This window comes from Saccoglossus kowalevskii, chromosome 18, assembly GCF_978046115.1.
Source record: "Saccoglossus kowalevskii chromosome 18, keSacKowa6.1, whole genome shotgun sequence".
NCBI classification, from domain to species: domain Eukaryota; kingdom Metazoa; phylum Hemichordata; class Enteropneusta; family Harrimaniidae; genus Saccoglossus; species Saccoglossus kowalevskii.
The window spans coordinates 8,628,337-8,643,270 of record NC_140658.1 but is presented as its reverse complement, the minus strand read 5'-3'; positions in this window follow the sequence as shown (position 1 = coordinate 8,643,270).

Sequence of the window (14,934 nt, the reverse complement as noted above, 5' to 3'; positions counted from 1 at the left end):
TTACGCTGTCTTACTGTGGAACTATACTAAAAATGGAAAGTACAGTGAAACATTCATATGCAAATAAGTTTGGTGATGGCTTTTGACACAGTCCACTTCAGTGACCCCAAGAGTACGAAGACATCGATGTCGTCGGTAAATCAAAATGACGTATATGGATGAAGGCAATGTCGTCATGGTTGTGTCGTTGTTTTATTTCGTCTAGTATGTTCTATAAATTCTCAAAAATATAATCCTAGTTGACAGACGGCTACATATCGACACGATATTGTGAGACCTTCATGTCACTAGAGGGCACAATTTATAAAAGACGTGTATTGTCCATCTTTTTCAAGGTCACATAGCGAGTGACTTTCTGACTGCCCACTGTCACAAGGTAAGTTATTTTGTAAGGTACTTTGGTGTGATAGAATCGCCAAACGTAATACAGAAACACAACAGCCAAAATAAAGTACCGTCACCGACCTTGTGGTTTGGTTCTTTACCAAAAAATCACACAATCTGAATAATATATAGGTATATTGGTATTGATATATATTCATACACAGTAATGCCATGGTAGTACGTAGGGATAGAACACGCACACCTGTAAAAAACTTGCACGCACTTAAAGAAACACAAGTTCACGTGGTCAACGACATATTTAATACGGGATAGTGTCAAATAATATTTGTAATGCTAATCACAATATTTGACCATACATAAGTAAAAAAATATTTACATTAGCATTAAATGCAAACAACTGTGGTTAATACCCTAAAAACGTAATAAGTGCATAATCATTCAATACAAGTAAATAACGTTTTATACTGTCACTTGCAGACTGTTATCATCAATCACTGTGCCGTAATGACGAACTGTATAACGTCGTAGAAATAACAACACCATACACCACTTAGCTTTTGTAGTTGACCCAGTTCTATATACGATGCTCGTTCTATCACACGATTTAATGTCTCGATGATGGTTCTCCTAGGAATTTTGTTCCGATGACGTTTTGGCAAATAAGTTGCAATGCGGCTATAGAGACTCGTCAAATTCACTATGTAGGACTGGATACTATAGTTGGTAGAAGCACATGTAGGCCATGGGGTTTTCGATGCAAAGTATCAGGAACTGGCAACAAACTTCTCAAGATGTTAACTGTGACAGGCAGCAGGGAGAAGTGATCCTTTTTTTCACGTCAATTTTAATTTATTCTGAAATGTTTCATTTACAGATGGGTTAGTTACACCCATCAAAGTGCCAAATACAGCGCCATCTCTGGCTAAAATAATAAAACTTAAATAACAAACTTGAAAAATATACACTCCCACAATAAAAGTTAAGTTACCGGGAAATGCCTCTGTGAAAACTACATTCAGTAGAAATGACCACAATTTTGCTAACTGAAGACGATGTTTCGTGGGTAAAATTGTTATTTCTAAGATCATAAAGCGTTTGGAAGAACAGTTAAAACGATAGTCGAAGTGTCGGCGGATTGAGAATAAGGATTGCCATAGTTTTATTCACAATCGCAAAATTCCCACCTATGAAAAGGATACCTTTGCAGTTCGATTTCAGATTAGTGATTTCCTCATGGCCTTAGGGAAATACAAAACTGTAATGTGTGAAGCTTACCCTATAAGACGAGAGGAGTTAGAACTCTACACTACGGATATCATTGCCATGGCCAACAGTTTTGGTGGACTATTTAATGAATACCACGTGAAGTTCACCACCAAGGCCTCTACATGGTGGCATCAGTAGAATATTAAGATTGATTGGTCGGTCAGGGATAGAGACATTTTTATGTGACTTACAGTTGGGTGTAAAACAGCAGCATGTTCACTTTGCCGGAATTCATTGACAGCAAGCACTACGGTAATCAAACATGATTTGTTATCATTGCTGGAGCATTTAAATGTTGTTGCTAGCGTTGTTCATCTGGGTCGTCCTTTGATATCATATATGTTGCAGCCAGTTGCATCATCGGTGCATACGTTTATAAACCTAGATTATCACATTTTATTAGATTTAATTCGGTACATAATGTTCAGTGCTTAGTGACTTGTCTATGATTTACGAAAATGTGTTTATTGTAACGCATTGCATCAGACATTTGCACTTGGGTTTGTCTACTATACTATTGTATATTGCAGGAGTCAGGTTTGTCTATATTGATTTACCGAATGCCTGGAAATACAAAGGTCATGAACTTTTGAGTTTAAACTTGTTGTTAAAGGCAATTAAACGTGAACAACAACATGTACCTTTTTACAGAAGATATTGCAGTATGTTAACACTTCACACGCCCCCTTGAAGACACATTTACTCGTATTATATTGATTTTATGCTATATGCTGATGATTCTCAGCTATATGTAACTTGTAACACAGTCAGTATAAAACAGTTAATTTTTAATTCAATGTGATTCGTATTGATGTATTCTACAGCGGTGTGTGGCGCAATGAACATCGCTTAAGTTTATTACATATTTATACATAGACTGCCATTGTTGAACAGGAAAATGTACATTTAAGTGTTTTCTTTTATTTGGGTTTTTACAGTATTTATTTCATCTTGGGGGTCTCTTCGAAGTTGGTCAAATACATCGTTTGGGGGCAAGTACGCTATTTTTATTTGTAGCTCAATACTGCAGATACATAAATTGCATACTGTGACCTTGACCTATTTCCCCCAAAATGCGACCAGATGCCGTGATTCGCAATGGGAACATATCTGCCAAATGTGAATGCCTTCGTTATTTTTCTCCTTCGTGCTGACACAGGTAATAAAGTATACGAAGCTCGGAAATGTATATATTCAGTTACATATTTATGGTGAAAATCAATAAATTACCAAAAAAAGTCCGATGCCTGAAAAAAAAGACATTTTGAAACACTGATCAATTTAAACCATTTAAATTAAACTCTATTATGTGGCCAGAAAATCATGGGCACCGGTTTTTTCAGGTGTGTAATCATTCTCCCTATATTTCACACAATATGTGTAAATGTTTGGATGTGCATAATATACTCAAGGCTGTCGGCTAAACCTGTCCGAACTTGAGTGTTGATTTTCGTTTATTGAAAATATGTGGCAGACCATGCTTTTCTTGGTTTAATTTACACTGCTATGTGATGCAGGAGAACAATATTAAACTCTCATGGTTCATGTCTAACCACATTTGGTCTCGGCTCTATATGGTCACCCAACAAACACCATGCATCGAAGCAGTTTAAGAATTGACGAATAAATGAATTCTCTCATCTCGGTAACTAAATCAACCAAATGTGCATTGCTACCCTGCAACTTATACATGGATATCTACGTGTATATACTGTCCCAAAAGCCACACCTACACTTGAAGTTCCCCCAAGCATCTACAACCCTGACAGAAAAAAAAAATCAATTCGGTGACACCAGTTATATATTTAAGCAATAACCCCCCTTATCATACTACTTGTAACTGTGGATAGTTGACGTTCAGCGGTACTTGGTTCGACCAAAGTTTGAGACATGGCGGGTCGCGGTAATGTAACTTGTACGGTGACCAGCACGACGACCTCAGTCCCAACATCTGACCTGGATACATTTTTGGTATAACCAAAGTTTTGTGACAGTGTGGCTGACAGGTTTTGTCGTTGTTCTGAGGTAAGTTTGTTGGTGTAAAATCGGAATCTCGCACCGTTTTTGTGACCCGTACATGATATGCCTTTCCCCAACTTCGGCAGTTCAACTGGTCGCAGTTTTTGTAGTAAAACGAATGTGTTTGAAAAGTATGATTCATCGCATACTTTTTAGTGATGAAGCAACACACTGGAATAAATTGTTGACTGCAAGAACTCTTCGACCTATACAACTAGTGATCAAACAATTTTGCTTCGAAATTATTTTCAATGATCTTTTTAACCCGTAGCTGTACACTATTGTCCAATAACACAGGCTACAATAAGTTGACTACATTTGGCTGATTTATAACAGATTGCCCATTTATAACAACTTTTTTTGATTGGCTGGTTTTTAGGCTCTCAACTCAACACCAGCCAATCAAAGCCGGCGTAACTTCACGATTGACATTTAAAGCTCGTTGCCACTAAAATGCACATTGCTATGCAATTTCGCCAGTTACCACGCGATTTAAACGATGATATTTATTTTTTAATTATTACTGTTCGTGTTAATATGTACTAATCTACTATCAGGGGGAAAATCTTCTCCCTCTGGGTTCTCCACACTTGTCAGGGGGGAATCTCGTCTCGTCTCTATGTCTCGTCCCCTTGAGGTATGGGATCGGGAAAGTCATTTAAGCTTTACAGTCAAATAAGACACACACAACGAAATACGTTCCAGCTCTCGTCTTAGTCGGTCAATCTAGCACTCTATAAGACACTGCGCCCTGGGGAAATGTCCCCAAGACTATCGCAAGGCTGAACCAAGACTCTCTTAGACTGCGTCAAAACTCGCCCCAAGGCTCTCCAGGACTGCACTCTCGACTGCGTCTATCGTGTTGTGTTCCCCAAGACCAACTCACAACTCTCTTTATTCATTTTCAAAACTCTAACCAATTACAAAACAGTAAAAAGACTCTAGGGCGTAACCTTCAATCATAAAGCCAATCACACTAAGTACTGGATACGTCATATCTTTTGATTAATCGTTCACTACATTAATAACTATGAATACCAACTGTCAGAATAGCGACGGTTATCTCGTAATTAGTTCCAAATCACTGAGCCAAGTTCCGTCCAAAACTTCAAATAGGCCTAAACGATGACAGACATAACACAGCAATTCGTTAATAATAAGCTAATTAAGTCGGTCAACAGATACGCGAAAACTAATTCATGACACTACGATCGATTGAACCCCCGAATCCCTCCCCCAACTACGGGCTTGCAATTACCCGGGTGCAATTTCACTGCAATTTTGTCTGCTAAAATTCGAACGCCGCTACAGGACGCCGGTTGTTATTGATGGCAAACATTTTTGTCTGTTACTCGTAGTTTTTTTGTCCTTCAATCCCCCAATCTCATCTAGTTGGCCACCAGTTAAACATAAAGGTCATGTTTAAAATCCATTTAAAGTCACAACACAGAGAACACAGCTTTCTGGCGTTCGTTTAGGCACCTCACAGTGTTGAGGAACGGAGGATTAGTTTTTTGTAGCGAACGACGATCACCCAACGACTGACGCTCACAGCAACAAAAAGCAATATTATGGTTATATAATTTTTCAGATGTTTTTTATTCGGTATTTTTCCCCATATTTTTCCAAAATTCAGCTATTATATTTCCCTAAAAATCAAATACTTCCGGTTTTAAGTTTTTCCCGCATTAAATCGGTAGTCAATTCATGTTCCAGGGCCACTTGGTCTAACCGTACATTATCAGCCAATTCACCATTAATTGCATATGCAAATTTTGTGTCTCGACCAATCAAATCGATGGATTACCACCAACAATGTACTGGTCTAATATATTATTATTATTATTATTATTATTATTATTATTATTATTATTATTATTATTATTATTATTATTATTATTATTATTATTTTATTTCCATTTCTCTAAAGAAATATACCCCACTAACCTGGGGGAACAGGTTACAATGCGAAAGTTACAGGCATGACTTTAATTGCCTCAATAAAATAAAGTATTATATATATATACACATACACACACATATACAACTCATCTATTGGGGAAACTCACACTAACAAATTATATCTAATCTGAAAAGCTGTGTATACAAATCTTGCAATACTTTGGATGATTTCATGATTATCCTGAGAAAAAATATATGTAAGTTTACGGATAGGCGAAAGGAACTCGAATTGTGGTTCAATGCGGTTAATTCGATCAAAAATTGGTTTTCGAATATGGTTATATGCTGGACAAACTACCAGAAAATGAGTTTCATCTTCAACAGCATCTATACATATTTGGCAGGTTCTGTTTTCCCCTGGAGTTCCATAATATCTACCGGTCTCAATGTGTAACTTATGATTAGAGCACCGGAGTTTAGTTAAAGCTTGTCTGTACAGGGTGTCACCAAGTTGCATTGATGTTGTCATGACGATGCTATGGGGCGACGCCCTCACAACGGGAAGATCCCGAACTAAACCCATTTTTTGATTTCTATGAACAGGGAAGCCTTCCAGTCGATGATAAATTGGCTAAAAGAATCATGTTACAGGCCCAATATCATTTGATAGTGGACAGCGCCCTCTATCGACTAGCGTCCCCCATCGGTAAAACGATGGATTTTAAGCGAATAATTAAACAACTGGTAATCCCTAAGGTCCTACAAAATCAAACTTTGAAACGTATGCACGACTCGCCTACCGCTGCTAATCACGCAGGATTTGAACGTACATACGCACTGCTTCGAGATAGATATTTTTGGGTTAATATGGCAAAACAAACGTACAATTACGTGAAGACGTGTGAACGTTGTCATACTAGAAAACGAGCCAACATTCCATGTAAATCAAATTTGCTGTCACAGTCCGTTGTCTCCCCAATGCATAAAGTGTGTATGGATTTAATAGGTCCTCTGCCTAAAACAAAAGACGGATTTATCTATGTTCTTATTCTTACCGACGCCCTAACACGATACCCAGTATGCTACACTCTAAAAGATGCTAGATCCGAAAGCATAGCATACAAACTAGTTAAGTTTTTTAGTATGTTTGGTGTGGTCAGAGAAATACATAGTGATTGTTGTAATAATCTTCTTTCTCAGGTGATTCTAGATGTTTGCCGTATATTTAATGTCAACAAACGCATTTCAGCTAGTAGACATCCCAAAGCACAAGGTCTAACTGAACGAGCAATTCAAATGCTCATTCATACTATCTCTATGCAAGCAGAAAAACAGCCACATACGTGGGATCTATATCTCCCATTTGCATTATTTTCTCAGCGCATTTCGATAAACGCCACGACTGGTTTTAGCCCCGCTTTTATGTTATTTGGTTTCCAGCCAACATTGCCCGCAGACATAGAATGTACGCCATCTACGGCCGGACATATAAATGTTAGCACTCACTATAATAATTTAGCCATAAATAGAAAACATGCCAGAAAAGTTGCACTCAACAATAATCGTAAGTTTCAACAAGAAATGATTAATCGCTATAACCGTCACACCCATCCTATTAATTTTGAAGTTAACGACTTGGTATATGTACATTTTCCATCACGTGGTAAGTTCACACATCGATTCAGAGGTCCATACAGAATTTTTGAGACATACCCTACAAATACAGCAAAACTTATTGACCCTGACACTGGAAAGAAACTCCGTCATGTTGTTCATTATGACCGCCTAAAACTGGCATTTATTAGACCCACTTGCGATGACAACCAGGTTTATGATAGCCCTCAAGCTGAACATATTGACATAATATCGGATAACCAAACAGAGCAGACCAATAGCCAATATTCACAGGACATTAGCCTAGAATCGTCGCAATCGTCTTCTTCTAGTGATGAATCTGACTATATAGTCGAAAAAATCATAAAATGTCGTTGGAATAAAGGAGTTAGAGAATATCTTTGTAAATGGCAAGGATATCCCAGTAACCGTAATTCATATGTGCCGTACACCGATATCAACCTCGCAGCACAACAATTCCTAGATACGAACACTATCCCCACCGTAGGGAAGAGTTCACGGCCTAAACGTAATTTTATAAGATCTATACTGAAAGAGAATAACATGCCACTGTTAAACTCTGATATATTTTAACATTATTATTATAATAATTGTTTTCCTGTTTATTTTGTACTCTTTGTTGTTAATCCATTTTTGTTCAGTAACACGCATATTTTAGGTGTTAGCCTTTTTTCCACGTATTTTATTATTTGTCTCATCGTCACCCTTCTATTGACCCATAGCCACAAAGCGGAGTCTACATTTTAACACCCCATACATACTTTGTTAACGCAATGCATCGACTGTGCTATGCGGGTGGTGTTACCGAAAACACGCATTCACCTTATTTTGACAACTAGATTCTATAACGTATCGTAATAATAGAGGTCCACAGACAATACGATATTCATTTGTCTCATATCTATTGTTGCTATTTCACGCCTCTATATGTTTTATGTGATAAGAGAAGTAAAAGATGCATTACAACAATTACGAAATGAGCATCATCACGTGATTCCTGGCAGAAGATGCAAAATATGCATATGGCCTGTGATTGGTCCTTTAGACAAATATGCTACGCCCTATTGGCTAAGCCAGCATTTCATCGACCAATGATCATTGTCCCGTTTATAGCTCTGTGCATATTTAACTGTGGTGAGTATTCCGAGTCAGTTAAACCCCGACATCGGTGCATTCAACTGCTCTTCTAGTATCTGACAAGATAATTGAGGTAAGGAATATAAAATGTTATTATATAAAAAAAAGAGAAGGTATATTAAGCAATAACTTAGACTTAATAAGTTTGACAAGAAAAAAAAATACTACTATTTACTAACATTGTTGCAAATGAGTAATATTTTATTTTTGTGTTTTCCCCTTGTTGCAGATGCCGTACACAAGTCTAATTATAGTGGTGCTCCTGAATACAATATGGTGGGCGAAGTCTCTTCCACTCGTATCTAGACTCAACCACGGCGTAATTTTCTATCCCGCCACAATAATTCACCAATCAGATTCAAATTGGCATGCTACATTTGTGGTGGAACGACCAGATATTTCGGTGTTTGACTCCCTATTTGACGAGTTTTCAAATCCATGTACCTCTCAAGAAAACAACGCATTTTGTGTTTCTTACAATCACATTATCGAGAGTTTCACTTTTCGGGCTCACAAATTTATCTCCAGGATCCGAAATTTAGCAAAAGAAATATCGCTCTTGGGTTCTCCTGATTCTGCTACTAACCCATCATATAGAATAAAAAGAAATATTTTAGGCTCTATTATATCCTCCATTACTGGTTTAGTAGAAGAAAAACAATTAAAGGTTTTGGCGCATCAAATTGACTCTCTTGAAACAGGCAAAATTGCTAACTTAGATTCGGTTTTAGATGAACAAACCAAAAAACTATCATCTATGTCATCTATTACCAATAAGCGTGTACAGAATTTATGGCATCATATTACGCATTCCAATGATCAGGTTAAAAATATCGTGACAGAAAACATAGTTTACAAGACTATATTAATTATTCGACTAGAAGCATTAATGTCACGATACTTGACATCAAACATCTAACCCAACTTTCATCCCTTCAATTCCAAGTGAATGAAAGATCAGATTTTCTTAATGACCTCATGTTTGAATATCAGCGTCATCTTACTGGTTTACATTCACTGATAGCTGGATTCCTTCCCATTGAATTCACCAGTCACCAATAAGTGAGAGACACCTTGGACCAGGTAAGAACACAACTTAATAACATAGCCACCGATTTTAAAATTACCCACAACGTGTTGTCGTATTATTTACGCCAAAAGAGTGTTATATTTCACCAAACTTCAAATTATCTATATATTCAACTCCGCATCCCATTGTCATTGGTTTACGCAGAGTATGATTTATATCGTGTTATGAACTTCCCAGTACCAACGCCAGAGAACATACGTACAAATAATTCTACTCTGGATAAATCATTTACCAAAGTTGTCAACCTTCCTGAGTATTTAGGAATTTCATCACACGACTATACATACATAGAAATTTCGGCTAATGATCTTATGCATTGTAGTGGAGATAGAAATAAGTCATGTGATCACCCCTTTACCATATTTCAATCTGATTCTACTTCATGCGCTCATGCAATTTATCTGGACAAACAAGACCGTATTTCGAAATTCTGTAGCGTACAAATCTTAATAAATTATAACCCTAGACCATCGGCATTCTATTTACCAAACTCAAAAGCGCTAATCCAAGGTTTGACTGCTGATACATATGTGGTCTGCCCTGGGCGTGAGACTAGATCCCTGCCTCCATGTGACTTGTGTCTTGTAGACATGGGATGCAATTGCAAACTTACTTCCAAAGATATATCACTTTATACCAGTTTGTCGCAATGCACAGGCAATTATACATTTCTGGTACATTATGTGACTAATCTCCATTTCACAATAGCTGTCTTTCAAAGCTATAGCTTAACAAACGTTACTGGGAGCCAGACGTTTGTATCGAAATGGAAGGCGGAACTTCCCGGCCTATCCATACTTCAACACGCATTCAACCAGTCTCTGGCAACGGATGCAGCCCTTACCTTGGATTTAGAGAAAGTTGCCAATTCACATAAAAAACGGTCGATTATGTACGCCTCTAATTTGGACCAATTAGCTTTCCAATGCCGACCCAATTTCGATTTGTTTTCTACGCCTTACTCATATTTGGCGCAATTATTATCCCCTACAATGATATTAGCGATCATATCTCTAACACTGTATCTTCTGATGTTTATTAAGATTCATCGCCAAGGTGGTTTAATACGACAACTTTTGATAGCCACTTCGACATCAAACATAATTCATACCACTAAGGGTGCACCTATTTTATATTTTATGCACTTCCTACTGTTTGTATATTTTTACCATACGTTGCCACGGTCCGAAAACGAGGTCATTTTCATCTTTTGTTGGACAGGACAGTGGGCGTATGGGGGCGTATGGTGACGATTGTAGTTGTAATAAATATCCGGCTATACTATATTACTGGTGTCCTTATGACTGAATGGTGCGTATAAGTGTCGAGCGATCCTAGTGTACCACTCACTGCCTTGCGAGTTACCCATTCCCCGTTACAACCACTTCCCGTATATTCAATCTGACAAACCATCCACCCATAACAACCCCTGATAGACGAAACCCGCATTATTTACAAGGGGAACACGAACGATATCCAAATAATTCTCATAAAAAATATTTGTTTTAAATTGGCGAAACGTTCGTAACTTATTTCTAATGTTTGGGGATCTACGAACATCGTCAAATAAAGCATCTTTCCAACTTTTGAAATAACAATCTCTCTCTTTCTTTCCAATTAACAACGTTGTTTCATCGAGATATTGGGAGATAAACCTATTCTCCCAAACAGTATGCATATCGTGTTTAATTAATAATTTCTTAATAGCTAAAGCAAAACATGGCTTTCCTATCTGTGCCATTTTTTCAGACTCTGTATAGACTTTAATTTGTAAACGAGTTGATTAGATGACATTTTCAGAATACGTTTTCAAAATTTAATACGGATTAGATTTCTGCCAATACTAAGTGGATATCTTCCGAGTTCACCCATAACTGCATTGTTGGTTGTATTTTGCCCCACACCTAATATATATTTACACCACTTTAACTGAACATCTTCAATTGGTTTACAATACCGATTTCCTATAACTGCCGCTCCATAGTTTAAAATTGGTTTAATTTTCGAGTCAAATATGTTTTGAAGTAATTTTGGTGAAATCTCGTTACCAATTTCTTTCCTGACCACGTACGCTGCCTTTGAAGCTTTTCCGGCCACAATTGCACATGCCAACTTAAATGAACCATTTTCGGCAAAGACAACGCTTAAATATGTATAATTAACAACAATATCAATTTGATTTCCAAATAATTTAAAATCCAAGTTATCGTCATCACAGGCAACAATATCCTTATTGAAAATAATAATTTCAGTTTTAGTGGTGTTTACAAACATTTTCCACGTATAACAATAAAATTGGAATCTGGCAAGTAACAACTGTAAACCCGAAGCACTATCGGATACAACAACGGTGTCGTCGGCACACATAAGACATGTTAGTGGATAACCATCCAATTCAACCCCATTAAATGGTGCTTTATTCAATACCATTTCTAAATCGTTTAGAAAAAATGCAAATAAAATTGGGCTTAATATGCCCCCTTGTTGTACCCCAATCTCAGATGTAAATGTTTTTGTGTAACCATGCGGTAATTTTTCACAATATTTAACCACACTGTACATACTCTGCAAAAGATTGACTATTTTACAACTAAAGCCTACTTTAACAAGCTTTAAAAATAAACTAGCTCGGTCAACATAGTCAAATGTTTTTTATAGTCTACAAAACAAACGTATAATCTCTTTCTAGTGGCTCTATATTTCTTAATTAGCGTTGACAGGATAACAATATTATCTTCAGTGCTGTGATTTGCCCGGAAGCCTGCCTGATTATCACTGAGAATATTATTTGTATCAAGCCATTTCACTATTCTTTCGTTAATAATAATTGTAAAAAACGTACCGAAACAACTCAATAGGGAAATGCCACGATAATTAGCGGGGTCGTGTATGTTACCTTTCTTTAAAATTGGACAAATCAGTGACTTTGACCAGGTCTCTGGGAAATGCCCACTATTCAAAATCAAATTAAAGACCTTTGTATAACACTTGATAAGATCTTGATTACTATTTTTGAATAACTCATTTCTAAGGCCATCAAACCCGGGTTGTTTTTTCATTTTTAATTTCTTTATTGCAGCTGTCACTTCCTCCGTACTAATCTCCATATCATGTTGCACAGTATCAATATAATCTTGTCGTGTATTATCATGAGTGGGAATTTCAGAGCCCACTGTCTCGGACACTGGCGCTTTACTCAAACGCTCAAAATAATAAAACCAATCTGTGTTCGAAATATTTTGGTTTGTTCCAGTATCTGACTGGGTAAGCCTACGAAATTTACCCCAAAATGAATAATCTTTTGAAAAACAACTTGATTCCAAATCAATAATTTGTTTTTTTCCGGTATTCCCGCTTCTTCCGTTTCAGCATTTTCTTATAAACACGTTTTGTATTCGCCAAAGTACAGTATACCGTTCGATTTGTCGGATCCCTATTTATTTGTTTATAAAGTTCGTTGACCTCGCTTTTCATTTCCGTGCACTCAATGTCAAACCAAGGTTTCTTTATATTTATTTTTCCCCCACGCCTTTTTCTAAAACGTTTTTTCTCTATCATTGCAGTTTTCGAAACTTTGTGTAAGATATTCTCGATATCACACAGTGCCAATTCAACCCCATTTTTGTCAATATTATAATTTTTTTTTTTTGAATTCATTAATCTCAGCCGTTATTGCTGGTGTATTATATGTTTCGATACAATCTGCCCGACTTTCACCCCTCAAGTCATACATTATCGCCGTAAGGCTTTCAGCATCAAACACGTTTCTATCCTGATACTTATTTCCGATTTCCTGTTCAGAAAATTCACAAAATACCACCGTTAATATTAAATGGTCAGAATGCCGTGTGATATCACCGACCCTAAAGTCTTTCAAAAAATCACCTGTTAACATCGAATCAGAAACCATCACGTAATCAACTGTACTGACACCTAATGCTATGCCATTACGTATTTGGAAACATGTGTATTTCCCCGGTATGTCTGTACCAAATCTTCCATTCAAAATTCTCATTCTAGTACTAATACACATATTTAACTCACCTTATTTATTAATTACTTTGTCACTATTTTGACGCAATTCAATTGGGTCATCAGTGACGTAATCGTCCGGCAATGGTAAATGATTTGTTCCATCTAATTTAACATAATCACACATGTTTCCAGTTCTGGCATTCATGTCCCCACAAATGATTACGTCACCCTGATCATTGTATTTACATAGTTGTTGTTCAATTGAGCCGAATGTTGTAATATTGCATTCCAAAGTACGTTACCTGTTGAGTTTTCAGGTACGATGTAGGTGAAGCAAATAAACAAATCTCTAGTTCTCCTGCTTTTTTGTGCCGAAATTCTAAACCAAATTAAATCATCGTTACTTTCCACTAATTCCATTAGATTTGCAAACTCTAATCGAATCAAAATGAGAAAACCTCCCGCTTCCCTCCTAGCCCTTTTGTGTTTCCTACTCCTATGAAAAGTGTAGGTCACGTACCCATTTATATCGACCTGCTTTTCTCTAGGTAGCCACGTTTCACTTAAACATAAACAATCATATGCAGCTATACAACTTAAAAACTCGTCATCCTGAGTTTTATCACCCAGTCCATGTACATTCCAATACCCGATTCGTAATTCAAAATCGTTATGTACGTACGTATGAGTCCCCCTTACGTTCTAGTCATCGTTCTTCTCAGTTTCTTTATTCCTTCCATTTTGTACTTTGTTATAAATATTACCATCGATATGCAATTTGTCGGCGACGAGAAATGCTCTTTTATTATCACGACGGGCTTGTTTAAGCAATGGCATCAATTCACGTCGTTTTTATAAATCTCCCTGGCTGTAGTCTTCTCTTACCGAATACGCAGTATCCTTCAGATTTCCCGCTGATTATCTAACTTTCTCGCGATCTTTATATCTAACAAATCGTGCAATTATTCCTCTCGGTCTATCTCTACTGCGTTGGCCATGTAGCCGATGAATCCGTTGAAATTCAATTGCCATGGCGTCTGGCTCAGGCTCGTCACATATAAATTTCCTTAGTACCATTTCTGTATCCTCACCTGGTTGCTCACCTATTTCATAAAATCGTAAGTTTTCACGTCTAATATAGTTATCAAGTTCGTCATTACGATAATTGACCTTTCTTAACTCATGTGTTGTTTCGTCGAGTTTCTTTTGTAACACCTGGATATCGTTCTGACTAAATTCCAACGAAGCCACCACGTCATCAATTCGTTTGTCAAGTTTTCCTAAATCGTTGGCAATACGTTTTACCTCAATTTCTGTATTATCCAGTTTATCAAGTTTGTCCAGTTTAGACAATATTGTATCCAATTTAGGTTCATGTTGAGTTCTATCAGTTGCTTCAGTCTGAGTAGTTACGTAATCATCGTCTTCTTCTTTACCAGCACCGCCATTGTCTGTACGTGGTCGAAGACCATCGCGTTTGCTTTGCTTACCTTGTCCTGGCATGGTCAAAATGAACGGTTCCCAGTCAAATTTGGTCAGAAGAGCTGCGTTACAACTTCATATAT